The 18791-nt window shown below is 40.8% G+C and overlaps 1 protein-coding gene across 31 annotated transcripts in view; it reads right to left on the bottom strand.

Annotated features, from left to right (window-relative positions):
* The window catches only part of PTPRF (protein tyrosine phosphatase receptor type F), a 332623-nt gene that overhangs the window by 252300 nt on the left and 61532 nt on the right, over positions 1-18791 (bottom strand). For 30 of the 31 annotated variants that reach the window (XM_085512298.1, XM_085512304.1, XM_085512291.1 and 27 more), the window contains exon 2: positions 154-234. The exons of the other annotated variant lie outside the window; for it this stretch is intronic. The gene's annotated coding sequence lies outside the window, so the exon portion shown is untranslated. The remainder of the gene's footprint in view (positions 1-153; positions 235-18791) is intronic. 31 annotated transcript variants of the gene reach the window in all.

Below are 18791 nucleotides of genomic sequence, written 5' to 3'. Positions count from 1 at the left end.
AAAAGACAGGTAGCTGGGTTTGTGATTAGGACAATAAACAAGTTGTTGGCAATCAGAGTTTGGCTGCTGGCTGTGCTACAGACTCCTCCTGCAACCTTTATCTCACTGTTCCTCGGCTCAGTCTGTAAAATGCAGGTAATAATGTTTCCCTACCTCACAGGAACGTTCTCAGAATAAATCCATAAATGCCTGCGAGACGCTGAGACGCTACTGTGACAGAGGCCATAAAAATACCTAGGAAAGAAAAACAACAAAAATAAGTGTCATAAACAACAGTAACAGCAGAAAAATTCACAGACTAAACAGAAAAGGATAAAGCTTTGTTTAATGACATGAATTCTCCATCCTGCGGAAGAAGCAGTTAGGTTCAGCACACATTCCCACCTGTGACAGCACAGGACAGCAGTGCCATCCCAGTTCTGACATGACATCATCACCACAATAACCCATCACCACGTGGATGTGGAGTGTCAGGGTTTTCCTTCACAGATCATAAGCTCAGTGCTGCAACAACAGCTGCCTCAAAAAGCCATGACCGAAAGACTGAGCCCCAGCACACTGACAGCATTCCTCCCCTCCTCCCGTGTCTGACATGCTCAAGAATCCAATTCCTCCCACAGCCAAAACAGTGCACATTTTGAGCCTAGCATTTACTCCCAAATAGTTTTTACCCATTTGTTTTCATGCCAACATTGATCCCGTAGCTTAAACAGCTCTTCTCCATCCATGCAGTTTATTTCCCTGACGATAAAACTGAATTATGCCACCTCCCTGTCAGAACTCGTTTTGCTGCCCCAGATAAAGCAAGTTTGTTGAGTTTTCTCTTGGAAGGCCCTTCCATTCTTAAGATTATCCATTGCTTTGCTTACTCCACCTCACCCTTTAACACATGGCATCACGCTCACTGTCACTTTGTGACTGTGTCAACTAAAAATGTGTTCTCTCCAGTACATTCAGTTGATAACCCCCTCCCTTCCCACCCAGCTCTGAAAGAAGTTTCTTCCCACCAGTGTCTCCTGTAGTCCCCACCCTGCATGCCATCAGCACGGCAATATGGTCCACTTAGAATCAATCATCAAGAAGATCTCTAGGATCACCATGTCCAACCCCAACACGTCCACTAACCATGTCCCTCAGTGCTACATCTTTACTTACAAGCTGAGCTGACTGGGCCAACAATAGAGCTCCCTCTTTCATTTTCTGGGGTCGGAGGGCTCTCTGCAGGAGCTCAGGCTGGCTGCCAAGTTGGCCAAGTGAGAGCCAGCATGAAAGAAGGACGAGCTCAGCCGTCAGCTGGCAGCCTGCCACCAGGTCGGGCTCAGCCCCATTGGAAACCTCAGCCTAGGAAGCCAGAACACAGTCACCTTTCCAAGGACATGGTTCTATTTAAAATAACCTTCACAAATAAATATATTATGCAATTTTGTGTTATGCGGCGTTGACTCCAATGACTCTGTAGTAGTGCTTACCCTACTATATTTACTTCTGGCACACATTTGCCGCGCTCACTGCAGTCAATCAGGACACGTTCCTGTATTAAACCTTTAAGTCCTACCTTGCCAATACCTATTTACAATGTTCCTCAGTATGTTTTCCCTAGTTTTGACCGTATTGCCCCTCTTTCTTCTGTTTCAGCAAGCTTTCTCATCCACTAGCACTAGCATATCTACCTGGATGCTTTCCTTTAAACGCCCCCCTCCAGTCACACTCACCAAAATCCTGGCTCTGGCTGTGCTGCTGCATCATGTCTCCAGCTCAGCAGGCTTTGCCCTACCAGTTCCTATCTCTCCACAAATAGTCTATATCCAGCCAACACCTCTTCCAAGTTGAGATAGCTTGGGTTAGACAGTTCTGCGGGCAGAAACAATGCTTTGATTTCATTTCATCTAACACCTTGCCTGCGACCAAGACTAACATACTGAACTTAAAGAAGGAAGATGATAAAAACCTGCTCTCCCCCTTCCCCCATATAAATGGGGGATGGCCATTTCAGTACTTGCTCTTTTCATTCTCTTCATCAGCTAGTCTTTGTTGCAAGAATGGCAATCACATCTGAGTGGAATCCATCCAACTGTAAGTGGTTTGTTAAATCCCAGGACACGTTATCTACAGAGAAGGATGCTTAAGCTACTTAAATGGCAACCCTTTATTAAATGCATAAAAACGCTTGAAATTTCTGTAAGCCAACAATTTATATTAATTTCCTCCCTTACATGTATCAGTCTCTGCTGCTATGACACTGATTTTTATGCATTTTTGTAGCCATTTTTTTCCTGGAAACCCTGTGGCATTTTCTATAGTTGTAACACACATAACTGCAGTTGTTCATGGGATACGACACATGAGCTCGCTCCACTAAAGACTCCTTTTTCCAAAAGCTGAAGTAGATTCTGAGCTTAGATCATAGGGCCAGTTCAAGTCCACTATCTCAGCTACACCACAGTGACACTACTGCTATAAAAGGGAGGGGAAACGTGCCACCAAAATCCTCTTCCACACTGCAAGTATTAATAGAAAGACAGAGAGCAAAGACTTAAGATAAGGGTAGAAAATACTCTGTCACAGCACCACTTAATGTGCACTTTACGACCCCCGGAAAACCCAACCACAACACAGCCTGCTCACATTCAAGTGATTGCTTAAGTACTAAATTTCCTTGCGTCTACTTGGCTGACTCACATACATTTAGAATTTTACACCGATTCAGTTTTGGATTTCATAGCCACCTTCACTAAACAGATGTTCTGCTTATGCAGAGGGCATATGAACATGAAGCATTTGCTATTTTAGATTAAACATTAACAGAAAAACTTAATCAGCAGTGACGAAAGCAGTAATGGCAGTTCACTAGAGATAAATGAAGCAACACTGTTGTCTCCACCATACTCATGTTGTTAGAAGCCTGAAGTGGCAGCAGAGTTGGCATACCAGCAGGATTTTAGATACTAAATGATACCTTCCCCCACTAAAACAAACTCACTGCCCCCACATTAGGGTTAAGCTTAGTGCCAGCGGTTTCCTTATGCCCAGCATCCATCAGCCCCATGCTTTGCACCAGGTCTGAGAAGAGAAAGCACAAGTGCTGCTGCTGGTGCCTGTCAGCTTCCCAGCTTTTGCATATCGAGCCCAGAAGGGAATGCAACGTTTTTTGAAACTCTGCAGAGCTGCTTTTTTTAATCTACACAACAATATTTACTGAACACACAAGAGCAGTAGCCACGAGCGTTTCACGCAGTGCTGACAACAGCAAGGAATTCCTTGCTCCTTGGTAAGCTCCCATGCTGGTTGACACAGCAAGAGGTTCTGTCAGAGGCCAAGAAAATCCACAACTTATCAAAAGAAAATGGCAAATTGAGAAAAACCTGGACGGCAAGGTTAGCTGCCTAGGCACAGTGTTAATAGAGCTCCATAAATACCTCTGTCTAACACTGACAGAGGTTAAAAACCCATTATCTTTCCCAAACGGCAGCACGAACATATGTTCAATCGAACACCCCGCCCCACCAAGCTACAAAGTAGAGTCTGCTCTTTTCAGTGCCACAAATATAAACCACGGGGAGCATTTTAAATGAAAGCATTATGAAGATCACATTAGGCAAGTTTGATCTACTGTAAAGCACTCGCACACAACATTAAGAGGGAGAACAACCTTTAACACCTGCTTTCTCTTCAAACATAGCATTATCTCTGTGCATGGCTTGGCTCTTAATGGGATGAAATCTCAGGCTAAATTGCATGGCTTACTCTACCAGCAAAGAATACTGTGGGACCTCACAGCCCACTAATACTGAACTGTGGAGATTACTCCTCCCAATCTGTATGCTCTGCTCATCCTGCCAGGCTCTCGACCCAGTGCAAAGCACTGTGTCACAAGAGGAGATGCAACAGCTGGAAAAGGCCCCAAGCTCTGGAAGCCATCACCATAAATATTCAGATATGGAGCAATTTGTTTTCTTACCAATAGCACATTATTATTCACAAATATTAATTAGCTCCTAAATGCCACCTGTTCCTCCTCCCCTCTGCTGTGTGCACAAGGATCCCTCGCTGTCAAGACTTGCAGCCACTCTGTGCTGCTCAGAGATTGAATCATGTTTCATGTCATGCAACTTCCACAGCTTGCTCAGCTACTAGAGGACAGGCAGGGAATAATTCCCTGCCAACCTCTCCAGAGGGTGAAACAACAGCTTTAATGGCCTCTGAAAGGATTTTGGTCCAGCCCATCTTGGAAGGAGAGGGATGACAACTATACTAGTAGTTCTCTGGCGTGGAGAACAGTTTTGAAGACCCGAACTTCAAAGATCTCACTGAGGGGAGAATTCAAACTCAACCTCTCCTGCTGGAGAAAGGAAAGTTTCTAATGCAATCGCTCGCATTCCCAGCGATCACTCACATTTTAGACAGAACGCAGGCACAAGGAATTGCCTGTCACATCCTACAGAGTAACAAACAGCAGTATAAATAAATCTCACTCTGCCAAGAGGAAAGCTGTTACAAACCCAGGCAATTTTCTTTAGGTTTCTATATCCTTTTAGGAAGAGATATCTTTGAAGGTAAAAGATACAGGTGTAGGCAGACAGCTAGTGCCAGGTACAGAAGATTCCTCCTCCCCATTAGCAACAGCAAGCCTGTTCCCTCCTCCTCCTAATTACATGCATCACCCACAACATGAGAAGTTGTGCAGCACACTGATGAAATGCAGGCATTGGCAGTACCTGTAAGACTCAAGAAGTGACACAGGTAAATGACTAATCACCATCTAGGTCTCTACATACCCAAGGCACAGAAATCATACACTTCCCACAGAGGAAACTTATCTATTCCACATCAGATTTTCCTTAATAGCAAACACAGCATGATTTCCACAAGTCCAGTCCAATCTGAATACTTCTTAACAGTTCTATTATTATTGTTGTTGTTGGTAAAGCTGATGGCACAATACTTAAGAACACCTACAGAGTAGCACAGGTGACAAACAACAAGCTTAAGGTAGAAAAATCAGAGCAGTTTTTTGCTGGAAAATTAAGTCTAGGTACTACCCAGTCTCTGTTAAATGCTGAATGAGGGAGTTGTGACCAAGGCTTGCTATAATTACTACTAGAGAAAAAAATCTCTGCAATAGTCCCCACAGACAGTAATAACCCAGGATTAACAGAATGTTCTGTGAGCATGGTTAGCCTCATAATCAAGTTCCCAAGACTATAACACTCTCAAATGGGAACGCAAGTATGTAAGAACATCTAAAATCATATCCACAGTAAATGACAAACATGGAGCTGCATTTCTCAGGGACATGAATGGCAAAAGCTGAAGTTAAAATGTGCTGGGGCTATATTTAGTTCTGTGCAAATACAAATTAAGAAACTCTTTCTTCCCAGTTACTAATGCAGTGTGACAGGAAACAATTATTTGCTCAGTGTCTAATGTTACCTTTGGTGTGTATCTGGCTTGCAGAAATTTTATATTGTGCAATAAAGAACCAGCTGATATTCTGCAAATCAGTGAGAAAGCTCATTAAAGAAGATGAAGAAACATTTGATTTGCACATACTCAAGCAACACTGGTCCTAGCTATGCAGATAGAATCAATTTTGGGCTCTCTTCTGTTTTTATACTGAAGTACAAACAAAGTGAGTTTGTTTTCTGAACTGTAAATTAATTTATTCAAGAAGTCTGTGAACCATTCTAAGGAGTATCACAGCTTCTCCGAAGGGTAAAAATGGAGCTGGGCAGAAGGACAGAACAATTCAAGAAAAAAAAAATCTCTCTTTTATGATTTCAAGTGCCAGTTTATCTCTACAGAAAATGCAACTCTGGGTCACAAGGGAGCTCTCAGCTCAGCAATCACTTCAGACTTCAGCGTCTACAGAACACAAAAGACAACAAAATGCATGATTCAAATGAAGGGCTAGTTAGGCCATGGAGAACCAAGCTACAATTGCAAAGAGGAATCCCACGTGCTTCAGAAGTGCTCCAAAGGTCTGCTCTCAAAAAATCCCAGGCATGCGGCTGAGAATAAAACCCACTCCTGCCTACTGCAGCAGGAATGTCAGCTAACAGACTGGACTTGGGAGTGTCCGAGCTGTACTGTACAGCATCACTACAATCTATGGGAAGTTAGAAAGTGTACAATACTGAGCACCCTTTCTTTTAGCACCACTGGACCAGTAATCATGAGGCCCTTCACCATGACAAGCCACATAAGCGTTTCTACAGCTGGAGGAGTTGGTATTTCCTGCTCAGCTTCAGCAAATAAGACTCAACTGGAGGCGCGTGAAATATCTGCATCTTCATGTGCCAGTGACCTTTTTAGGTACAGGTGCCTTTGAGATGAGGGCAGATGAGCACTCAGCAACACCTGAAAGATCACCAACACCCAAGCCAAAACAGGACTACCAGACAATGTGTCGCCTGCACTCTCCACACTGACAAGGGGACACCCTGTAGGCTAATACAGGCACTAGCTTGGTGAAACAATGTATGAGTGAGGCTTCTCGTGAATACATGGTAGAGATATGTGACCAAACAGCTGAAGTCTGTCAGACTTCAGAGAGACCAGAGTGGACTTCCAGCAGTCAAGCACACGTAGGCTATAATCAACACTGAGCTGCCTAGATGTCTTCACTGGGTTATTTCTCAATGACTATTTCTTTGGTTGTTTCCTCAAGAGAGAGGATGTACAGCAAAACAAAATTCTGCCTTGGAGCAAGATGAACAATATCCCTTGGAAAGACTCATTTTCACTAGAAATTTCATTTCTTACCATACTCCACTCCCCCAAAGACTCATCCAATTACCATCTTCATTATAGTGCTAAAATAATCAGAAGATAAATTAGCATCCACCCTTCTAATCAAGGCTGCCACATTGCACCTCTGCTTCCCCCTCCACAAAGACTGAGCTTTTAAACAAACACAATGTGAATGAAGTCTCTCTCCAAGAGCTTAACTGAGGTTTAAGGAACAAGGAGGCGAGGCTGACAGGCATACAAATTGCTATTAGCTCATGAGTAATCAAAGGGATAAAGATATATATGTTTTAGGAATTAAGAGTATCTAATTATTATGAATTAGGATTAGAGTTATTCTTTTTAAGAAGAAAAATTACCACACATCAGCCTAATGTGTCTTTATTGCCCTTATAATAGCTGGTGCTGGGGACAGGGTGCTTGAGCAATGTCTTTCAAGCCTCATCCATTGCATCCCTACCTCAACAGCCACCCCTACCCCGGAAATTGCCAAGCACAAAGCAAAAGGAATATTTCATTCTAAACAGAAGATCTCAAGCTCTCCACATTTTATAAACACGCACTAACAGTGTTGTCTGAAAAAAAATCTGTGCTGATACTCAGCTAGCTTGGAAAAGAGTAAAGGAGCAGAACATGCTTACAAAGGATGAATAGGAAAGGAGCACTCAGAGCCCTGTTCTGCGGTTCCTCAACTCCTCGTTTGCAAAATTTGAGCTGCAGATTAAGTAGACTCTTACACAGAACTGACTAAGGGAGTCTATAGGACTTAGAAGTTTTCTAGAATAAAGCCCAGATCAGTACCAAGCCAACACGAGAAGCAAAACTCCTCTAAAAGCATAGAAGCAACTCTGAGATAACAAAACATCCAAACAGTTACACTGTGGAACCTGTAGGAGTACCACCAGTACACAAAAGAGACCATGAAGTCAGGACTAGGATTGCCAAGCTGAGGGCTCCCAGCCTTCTTTTGTTTACGACCTTCTTACAGTCAGAATTGTGCTGTCCTATGGAGTAACAGGAAAAAGAAAAGGGCCTTTTATGTTATGAGAATTGGATGTTATGAAATTAACATGAAAATATACAAAGGGCAGTTTTGGTTTTTTTTTCAACCCATTGCAATTTGTTGTATCACACTCTCCCACAACAGGATAATATCCAAGTAGCTACAGTGCTAAAATGTTGCTACGGCATAAATCCAAGACAAGCAATAAACAGCGTGAAAGAAAATTTCAGAAGAACTATTAGATTAGGTTCACATTAGCATTGCCTGAAACGTGTCCTCCATTACACCAAGGAGCTGATGTTTATCTGTCTCTCTACAAGGCTTTTGACACAAAGCCCAAAGAACCATACGAATGCATTAACGTTGGAGAATTAGTGGCAACTTTTGAACTGATAAACAATTACCGCAAGCAAATCCTCATCCTAAACATGATCAAGCTTTGCTGACACCTCTACAAAACCTATTTTGTTCTTTAAAAAGCTAGGGGGGGGGAAAAGAGTGAAATAAACTATGTGAACCCGAAAGGCTTCGCTTTCAGTAGCAGCAATGCTACATCACCACACAGAAGAGATGGAATGATGAGGTACTTATGGAGGGGGAATATCCAAGTGACTAAAGGTAAGATGATGTTTAAAAACAGAATGCTCAGGTGTTTAAATCACATATCCATTAACATACAGCATCTATTGTAGACGCATATTAAACAGAGATGGATATACTCACAGAATCTAGACAAGCACATTTTTAAGCAAAGAAACAGCTTTCTCCACTTCCATATCAGAATTACCATGAATTATAATCCCCGATGAGTGATCTGCTATAACAGAAACTGTTAAAATAAAGAGCACTTTCAAAGGTTATTTACCACACAAACGCTCCCTGTTTTGCTTAGGATATGTTTTGGCTTATTTTCCTGTCTCAGAGCTGCCTCTATTTTATTTTTTTTTTTAAATATGTGAATAAAGCAGCAAAAAATATATTCATAATAGTAAAATAAATGTATTGCATATCCACACTACTCTGCATCTCCACCTTTATAACATCCCACACTGAAATATTTGCCTTTTGAAAACTGCATGCAAAACAAAATATAACCAACACACTACAACACATTTCCATTTTAATTATAAAAGCTTTTTGACCAAGTAATAACAAATAACATTTGTTAGAAATATAGAGATAACCATTTGTTAAATAGCATTTACTTATCTAAAAACATATATTCATTGCCTCCAAGAGAGCCCAATCACCCAGCCAGCCTTCTGAAAGTAACGCCCTGAACCAACTCTAAATGGTGATTGACCTTTCGGCTGACACAGTAACAGCGTTTTTCCTAATTTCAGCTTATTCAGTTAACTCAATTCAATGATTTGATTTGCTCAAAATAAGAAATCAATTAAGACATTACATAGCATGAAGACTCATTTTCATTTTCCAGTCCAAGAGCAAGCAGTAAGAGCAAGAGGGTGAAATCTACTCTATAGGATAACTTCAAGGGCCGAAACCATTTCTCAGTCACTATCCAAGTGAATACCATACCTGTTTTTAACCTTGAAAGCACTACTAGAAGTGAAATGCAGCAAGTTTGCCATTGATATCAATATTTAGTACATTTAAGAGAAACACAGCTAACCATTTAATATCATTTCATATATTGAAACTGAATTTCGAACCGTAAGAATTTGACGTCAGCCCAACTGCTTTCAGCACTCAAAGTACATTAAGCAAACATTTTACTCCCCAAACTATGAGCATGAAGTATTTGAATGCTTACTTGGCATATTTAGACAATCCTCACATATGCTTATAATGCAGATCGGTTGACAAAAGGTGTTACCGTACTGTAAAAGCTGTACTTAGCAGGAAATCAAGGCAATCTAATAATTACTAAACTACTAATAAACCTCTCCTTTGAGAAAAGTAACAAAGCAAGATTAAAGTGACTGATTTACATCAAAGTTTCTGCTCGATTATTATTTAAATCATTATTTAAATCATGTTTTAGAGAATGAGATATTTACAATGTATTTCAAAGTAGCAAAGAAGAAGAGGAGAGTAGAAAGTCTTAATGAACTCTGGCAATGATCTCTATTTTCAGCCCAGTTTTGGATCTCCTCAACCACAATTCACTGTGGATTTGGCAGACAAATTCCCGGAGGTCCTACAGCTGCTCTATTGATTTTGTTACTGACACTGTTCAATTTCAAACTATTCAGGTAAGTAAAGCTGAGAACTTTCACACTGTATATATTAAACCCTTCCCCTCTCACAGCACTGCCACCACAGTGCTGCACAATGACACTGACACGCTGGAGTCAAAACATTTCAGCGTTCAAACACAACTTGCCAGTGCCCTTCTACAATGAAGGGAAGAGATGAGAAGATGCTCACTCATTCGTCAGTAAAGAACCATTCATCTTCTATCAGATGCTGAGTTTGACTGAGGAACAAACCCAACAGGCGATGTTTTCCACATGTAACTGACTTCTTTAAACCTCATCACTTTTCTAGTTAACCAACAGAAATTGATTCCATTTACAAAAGTCACAAAAATCACAGTTGTATCAGTTAAACTGAAGTGGCAAGGAAGAACGAGTTATTTTATAGTTACCTGGGAGATGGAAAGGCTCAGAGGTACTCGGCTGCATGTCAGCGTACCCCAGACCTCCCTACGGACCATGATCCTGCTCGATGAATGAAGCTGCTCCTGCTCAACCCTGCACCACCACCAACTAACAGCACTCCTGAGCCATTGAATGAGCCAAACATCCCAGAGCTCTGAGAGCCTTCTGCCAATGAGGGGAGTAAGATGGGAGGACAACCTCTTATCTCAGTAACAGTATTTTTCCTTTATTACAAGAATTAAAGAATTACCAGAAATGCACAAAGTTAATGCAGACAAATGATTTTATTATTTTGTTTTTTTTCTTTTTATCTTGCTAGTATTTTAATTAAAACCTTTTGTCATCTCTGCTGAGCAAGTTCAAAGTGTTGCAATGCAGCAGCGATGGGAATGCAGAAGTCTTGTTCTGCTCAGGGGAAAAAAAAATGTTTTCAACTTTTACCAAATCAACGACTGTAATTACTACAAGAATAAATCAAATTTATAGCAGGCAAACACAAGGCATAATCTTTTTTTCGTGTGTGTGGCCATAAATGAGTTTGTTTTTGTTGCAATGTGATAAAGTTTGGCATTTTCTGCAAGTCAGACTGACTATTTTGATAATATTCTTTACATTTCCTCCTCATTAATGAGATGAAAAATTTACTATTAAGATATGCAAGTCATCTCAATACATCTTGCTGCTGGATAAGCTTCAACAAAATCTTAAAGCCCTTTTTTCCCTAACCACATTAACACAATAATTGCATAGACAAAACTCTTACTTCGGTATTAGACGACGTCCTGTTCTTGCAAAATATCAAGAGGTGGAATTCAACGAATTACAACAACCCAGCTCATATTGTTCAGCGTGCAGCAACAGGGGAGACAAAAGCACTTTTAATTTTCATTATTTCCAAAGACCTTTTTTTATTTTAATGGAACATGAGACAAAACTGTTGTGCTTTTTTTCTTTTTTTTTAAATCATGCCAAAGAGTACACCTGCTATTTAAAAGTACTTTCACATCTCCTCTTTCCCTACTAACCTTTTGTGAAGAACAATTTCTGATTGCTAGGCTATTTTTCATTTGCCTATCTCTATTCATAAAGAATGAAGTATGTAAAATGGCAGATTTGAGAGACTGTTAAATAACTTGAATAGCTTACGTACATAAAAGCGATTACGGCTCTGCAAAACCAAAGAGAAACGTTATCAAAACACGCGCTCGCTTCGGTGTTGCTACCAGCGGAGCAGGCTACACTCTCACTGGCATCCAACCACATCACAAACCCAAGTGATTTGTTCTTTGGAAGAACGTCAGTTTTGAGAAGTAAATACGCATGTGCACACAGGCACATTTGAGTATACATGCACACAAAGGTCTTCCATAATCCAATAAACCTGAAAGGTCCTACCTGAGAAAGCATTTTTATGAGCCCACATAGCTCAAGCCAGCAGCGCAGTTTGGACCAAGCAAATGAAAAATTCTCCACTTAAATAATCCAGCTTCCCCTTGTCTTGGTGTGGACGATCATCATGGAAGCACAAAGGGAAGACCCAGCTGGGGGGGGCTGTCACCTGGGGGCTCCAAGCAGCAGCAGGAAGGGCGGCTCTGGAAATGCCTCTGCCAGACCGCTGCAGGAAGACCTTTATCAGCTAGTGACTATAAATTTATTTTCTGCAAAGGAACCTTCTGGCATAATGTGCGCGGGAAGGACATAAAAAGCAATCTGTCTGCCAATGAAACTAGAAAGCAAATGTGAAGGCGGGAGAGGCAACATATTTTGTTGAAATATGTAGATACACCGCTTGGATCACAACGTGCGCCACTACCTGACACCCAAGGGTGAAATGCTCTGATCTCTGCTGACAACGTTTACACTGAAGAAACCTCCACTATTTCACTCAATGTTTCTAAAATGCCCGTCGTGTTCCCTATAGTAAGAGGTTTGGCTGTGGGGTCTCAGCAGCCATGGGAGCAAGCCATGGGACCTCGCAGTGCTCCGGAGAGCAGCAAACAGCTGATGAAACTGAATTAACACAAAACTAAATAACACCTTTCCACAGGAAGAATCGCAGTGCCCCAGGACCACTGGCAGGGTGAGAGGCCAAAACCAGCCTCACTGCTCACCAAAACACAGCAGAAATGCAGCTCTGCAGCAGAAAGCAGGGAGATCCTGTATGCAAACAGATTAAAAAACAAAAAACAAATCACCTCAAAACCAGTTTAGGGATTTGGCTTTTTCCTTTCTGCTCGTCTTTGTTTGATAATTTGTGTAACCTGTAATATTAAAAAGCATGCAAAACAGCAACCATGTCTTTTATAAACAGTTTAAGAAGTAACAAAATAACCGTCACCCTCTAATCTAATAAAGCTGTTAAACAAAAATAGCAATATTCCATCAAACAGGCGTGCAGAACCCTTGTGCAAGTTAAACAGCCACAAATACTTTAAAAAAAGAAAACCCAACTAGGACTTCTGAGCACAATACAGCTCCATTGTTTGAAGCAATATTGGAATATAATTAGCTAAATATTTTAAAATACAAATACGAAGATGAAGTAATGAAGGAGGCCATGGGATCTAAAGGGCAATGGATCTAAAGACACACTTAAATATTTAAACCAATTTTTGTCCTGAGGGCACAGAACCTAAAGGGCAACAGATCTAATGATACAGCTTTAAATATTTAAGCCAATTTTCCCCCTTGAATTTTTATCATCCCTTTAACACAAGTTTATACGTTTTGTGTAATAAGTTTATGCACTATGAAGATTAAACAATTAAAAAAACATTGTATTTTTTTAATAAAAAAAACACAGCATTTGCTCAAGCCTCTGGGTGTATTTAAATTAATTAAATACAGCAAAACAAAATGAAAGCTTTTGCATTGTTTGAAAGGAGACCACTCGCTATTTTGCTCAATGCACTGCAACAGAGATCTGTAGGCTGCATCCCCAGAGTACCAGAGCCAGAGACAATAGCTGTGCCAACAGCTATTTGCCTACACTGTGAAGGGAAGCATTCAACGACAACCAAACAGCAGCTGAATATTTGGATTGTGTTTGCACAAAGCGCTGCTGAACAGGGTGCATCCTCAGTGCCCAGGGCAGCACCTAGTACCCACTGGAGCACACACTCCCTCTCACTTTGCTCAGGCTGGGTGCTTCTCTGTCACCACTTAAAAACCTACAGAGGGCAGCTGCTTTTATTGCACAGAAGATGAATGTTAACACATTATGGTCCAACACCCCATCAGAACTCCAACCAAAACACCACCCAGGTAGCCACATGCATGGGGCACCAGCAGGTTGGCAAAGCACAGATCCCTTTAACCACAACTGTTAACTGGCCTGTGTACGAGCCTATTGATCTCACAGTTCATTCATCACTTTACTTTTTTTTTTCCTTTAAATACTTTTTTTTTGGTAAGAATACAGTCAATGCTGTGATCACACCAGCTTACTTAGATGGGGTCGATCTCTATTTTGATCTGGGAAGGAGTAATTCCACACTCCGCATTCACATTTGATTAATATTTACTCCTACAATCAGAACAGCAGAGTTCAAAACACCAGTAAGTAAACAGGGAGGCTTACAGGGCTTCCTGCCAGCACCTATCCAGATAAGTATATCCTCAATATTTATGCCTTTTCACTGCAACCGATTTCTTTTGTAACAAAAGGCTGCTTTTGAGGTAAACTCCTTTGGCTGCATAAGGGCAGCAGACTTCAACACAACCCAAAGAGCATCTTGGAGCATGTTTTCTAAAATCCTGCATAAACATGAAGGAACTGCACATGGAGGGAAGAAAACAGGATTTCAGGTCTTTCAGCCCACTGCTCTGACAATGCACAGATTCAATAGAGACGAATGCATAGAAGACCCCAGATACGTGCTATTGCTTCAAAACGTTATTTCATAATAGTAATAATTACACTCAATATGAAAAAAAGGACCATGATCTACAGCACAGCAGTACTTGACAGATTTTTTAATAGCTTCACTGATGACAAGTTTTTCAAGCTTGCTATTTTATCCAAAAGGCAAATACAAGTCCAAAATAAATTGCAACGCAGTATTTTTAGGAAACCTATTTCAGCTGATGTACATAGTACTAGTTATTGAATACAGGCAACATTTAACAACAATAGTAGCAAATAAACCATTTCAGAACATACAAGCTGCCCTGCACTTTGGGGAAATAACCTGTAAGTAGTCTACTGTAGCATTCCCAAATTGATATTTTTTTCCACCCCCTCAAACTTTAAAACAAGCTTTTAAGCCCCCAACTCTTGATCCAAAGAAAGCCTGAATCAACTAACACACAGAAGTCATTAATCAGTGCACTATGGGAGGTTGTAGAACACCCCTTGCTTGTGGATCACCACCCCATCCTCCGCTTACATCAATTTTCAGTCTTATTTTCATAGTCACAGAATGGTTTGGGTTGGAAGGGACTCAAAGCCCCATCCAGCCTGGCTTTGTATGCTTCCAAGGAGGGGGCATTCACGAGCTTTCTGTGCAACCACTCTCAGAGTAAAGCATTTTTTCCTACTCTCTAGCCTAAAATCCACCCTTTCTCAGTTTACTTTCAGTGACACCCCTTATTTTACATAAACTACAGAACTTCGCGGTGCATGCACTCCACATGCAAAAATCCTAAAGTACGCTGCAAATCCCACACACCCAGACAGGGCTCCTTGCTCAACAGGAGCAACAAAGCTGCAATAAGTGACAACACCAACCTTTACAAAATAACATTAACATAAGAAAATCTGAAAATCCACCACGGGCCGTCAGTACTGAGCACAGAGACGTTACAAGATCCATCTTATCAAATGCAGTCTATCAAAGTTTCACCGCTGAAACTCAGGTCATTTTTTCCCCCGTTCAGATACTTAAGTGTCACATTTGTTTTAATTCTATTTCTTTTCTGCTAACAAAAAGACCTTCTGGATATTAAGTTTCAGTACCAATTTCATGCTTTCATATTAGTTTCACCTAATTTTCAGACTACTAGCAACCAATTGCAGAAATTGGGAGAAATAATTTCTCAGAGTGAACTCCTTATGAAAAAGGCAATATATCAACACAAGAGCCCAAACCAGGCACAGCGCAAGGCCCAAAGCAGCGCTCTCAGCCCTCAACCTCTCTCAGTAGATTTTGTCAGATCACTTTCAACTACTCACGAGCTCTGCCAGTAATTTTTTTTGATGGCCAACAAAGGAGCAATTACAGAGCAGCACCAAGACACAGTTCACATTCTGGGAGGATTTCACCCGGAAACTTGCTGCTGATGTTCACGCTGAAGATCTCCCAGGGCTCTATTATTCTTGCTTTTCCAATAATAGCCAGAATTTTGCACTGGCTATTGAAACAAAAAAAATCAAGTTTTAACAACCCAGTTTCCCAAAATTTGATTCATTTTAATTGTAACTATGTATAAACCCATGCTGAACTATTCAGCTATCTACCTGGGTTGATTTTATAGCTGTATTCAGACTCTACGTGAATCACATTTAGAAAATTATATATATTACATAAATATGGTATGACATTCCATCAAGTTATCTTTTAATATGTAATTCTACCCTTAAATAAAAGTGAAGATGGTTTCTGCAGGCTCTTGCAGGAAATTGATACCTGAGATAGAAGTCTAGAAAGTGTCAGAAACATCCCCAGCCACTACAGGAGTTTCCAAGCCAGGTAATCCCTCAGCTTCCCATACAACAGCCCATCTGCTCCAGAATACCCTTTTCTCCCCAGACTCTATTTTGGGGCTGTCAGACCTATCATACAACTCCTGCTCAAAGATCGCATGTTTATCACCCTATTTCCATGGCTGTTTATTGTCATTCAGCTCACTTTCGCTTATGTCCACATTTCAAGGAGAAGGAAGAGGGAACTGAAAATAACTAATCCAGAAACACCACCAGCATGGGCAGAAAATGCAACAGGTCCAAACTCACTCCCAGGTGCACCCTGATGCACGTGAAGGCCAGAAAGGACCAGAGCTCTCTCCTGTAGCACAGCCCCCCCAAATCCATCTCAGGAAACCTACCTTAAAAACAACCAACCCCCACTTTTAAGAAGCCACTGCATTGTAAACATGTTCAAATACAGCAGAAACCAGGAGGAATGGCTTTGGAAGCTTTGATCTCAACCCTGGCATCTCCCACAACAGTACAAGTCAGCCTCTTCTCTCCAAACCAATTAGGCTCACTGTAAAGACAGTCAGCACTGCAAGAACAAATCGTGTTTCAGTAGCACCGTCCGTTTTACAGAGCTTTAAACTAAGTTTCTCATAAAAATTCAGCTTTTGCTATCCCTTAATCAGTCACTGTTTACGATTTCACATAATCCTACACAATATAACAGTTTGTCAAACAGTAATTTCTGAGGTAACGTTGAGGTAGGAAATACTTCCAGTACAAACCAGGTGATGACCCACTGCCTCCCACAGTGTGTTTTTAGGCCTTTAATTATTTTAACCAGTTCAGTTAACCCTAACCCTCTACTTCTTTCCCATTTCTGGTCAGACAGTTTCCTCAGTCGAAAAACTTAATTCCTGATAAGGCAACCTTTCACCCGACAGAAAATGGACTTTGACTAAGGGCAACCGGCTGCCGCAGCAGAGGTTGTTCAATTCTGTTCAGCTTTTTCTTCCTTGTACTCATAATCACTGCGACATCAGAGGACACAGAAACGAATTAAAGTGCAGAAAAGCCTGATGTGCCCCGATTCCACAGGTGCTCAGCAGCACGCTCAGCTTGGCATCTGCCAAAGATCAAAGCGAGGAAGCTCCAACTGCTGCAGCTAAACAGCGAGGCTCTCATGTATGACACATTCGCTACAACGACGACGTAGCATCCTATTAACACGGCTTATGGACAGCTGTAAGTTTTCAGCATTACAACACTTTATGATGTTAAATAACGTGTCATATGTTGCGCTGATATTTTATTGTACATTTTTCCACTTTAGAGACTTTCATGGAGCCTATTTGAATTGCACACAGCCACATATTACCCACAGCTGACAAGTTATTAAAAAGTACATTATCTGATCAACTGAGAAGCAGGATGCAATAGTACAACTGAATACCACTTTTTAACGCATGCCTAAAAAGGAATGTTGCAGACCAATTTTTAAGTACTTACAACGAAGAAGTTAATTTTCTTACCAAATGAAGCACTTGTGCTTTTATAGCATTTGGATGTCCACTATTGTATATTCTGCATATAGAACCACACTGTGAAGAACCATACTACAATGTAAAAACTGATGTTGGAAATACTGGAAGGATCTTGCTTTCTTGCAACTAAAATCCCCAAATAAATGTATTAATGTGCTCGTTGATGAACTGTATTCTGATAACAGAGCTTGGTTAAGACAGATAAGCCACAGAGCAAGCACTAAAACTAATGGCTGTCAGCTTCCAACTTGTTTAAACTTGACTGTATATCACTAAGCTCGAACAGAATGTAAACTGCTGCCCTATAACAGTTTAGATCATATGTTAGCAATCTCTCAAGCACAGTTATTTGTACTTTAATATTGCCTAAAGGCCCTAAACCAAGATCATACCCCATGATCCTGGATTCTCCACCGTATAGATCCTGCTTTTAAGAAATTATGATTTAGTATAGACAAGATGCAACAAAGATACACAACAAGCAATCAAGAGAAGAGTGGGAAATCATCAACTTAGAAGTACAGTTAGTTCTCTAAATACTGAAAAATCACTTCAGACAGGGAGCAAATGAAGACAAATGGTAGTATTTATCATGGGAGTCCTTTTAAGGAACAAATAGTTTGGTATTATGCAGAAGTAACTACTAGTTAAGGTTTGGGTTTGGAAGCACCGTACTATGTGTATGCAACTTACAATCTTTGGAATTATCAATTTGAGGCACAAGAAAGAGAAGTTATCTACATTCTTGTCATTTTCTAAAAACTGAAAAGGAGTCATTGCAAGTGATTGGGAAACAAGAGCTGATAACCCTGCAGAGTCCTCCTGGACTGTTCAGCTATCCTTATGTTACAAAAGCACAAAGGTTAATGTCCATCCCAGCCCAGGAAGGACAAATTTTAACCACCCATTTTCACTGCAAGGTCAACCAAGGCTTCCAGTTATCTTAGCAAAAGGCTGTTTGCCTCTTTACCAAGGCAACCTCAGGAACTGCATGCTTCTGTGAATGCTCATCTTATTGCTCCTTCAATTAGCAGATTTAATTCATGATACTCACTTGCTTCTTATCATCATCAACCATTCTGTGAGCTGAGTTAGAGATTCCTCTGCACTAGGGTAATGCTGGGACAAAACACCTTCCATTTCGGATGCTACTTCAGTAGAACTCGTGTAACACATATTGAATTTCATACACTCTGTGCAAATATGGCATTCGGCAATATATACCTAATAAAACCTGC

Source organism: Coturnix japonica, chromosome 11 (genome assembly GCF_054131305.1).
Source record: "Coturnix japonica strain WE chromosome 11, WE-NBRP24, whole genome shotgun sequence".
Lineage (NCBI taxonomy): Eukaryota > Metazoa > Chordata > Aves > Galliformes > Phasianidae > Coturnix > Coturnix japonica.
The sequence above is the reverse complement of the archived record's forward strand: the minus strand, read 5'-3'. Positions and strand labels throughout refer to the sequence as shown.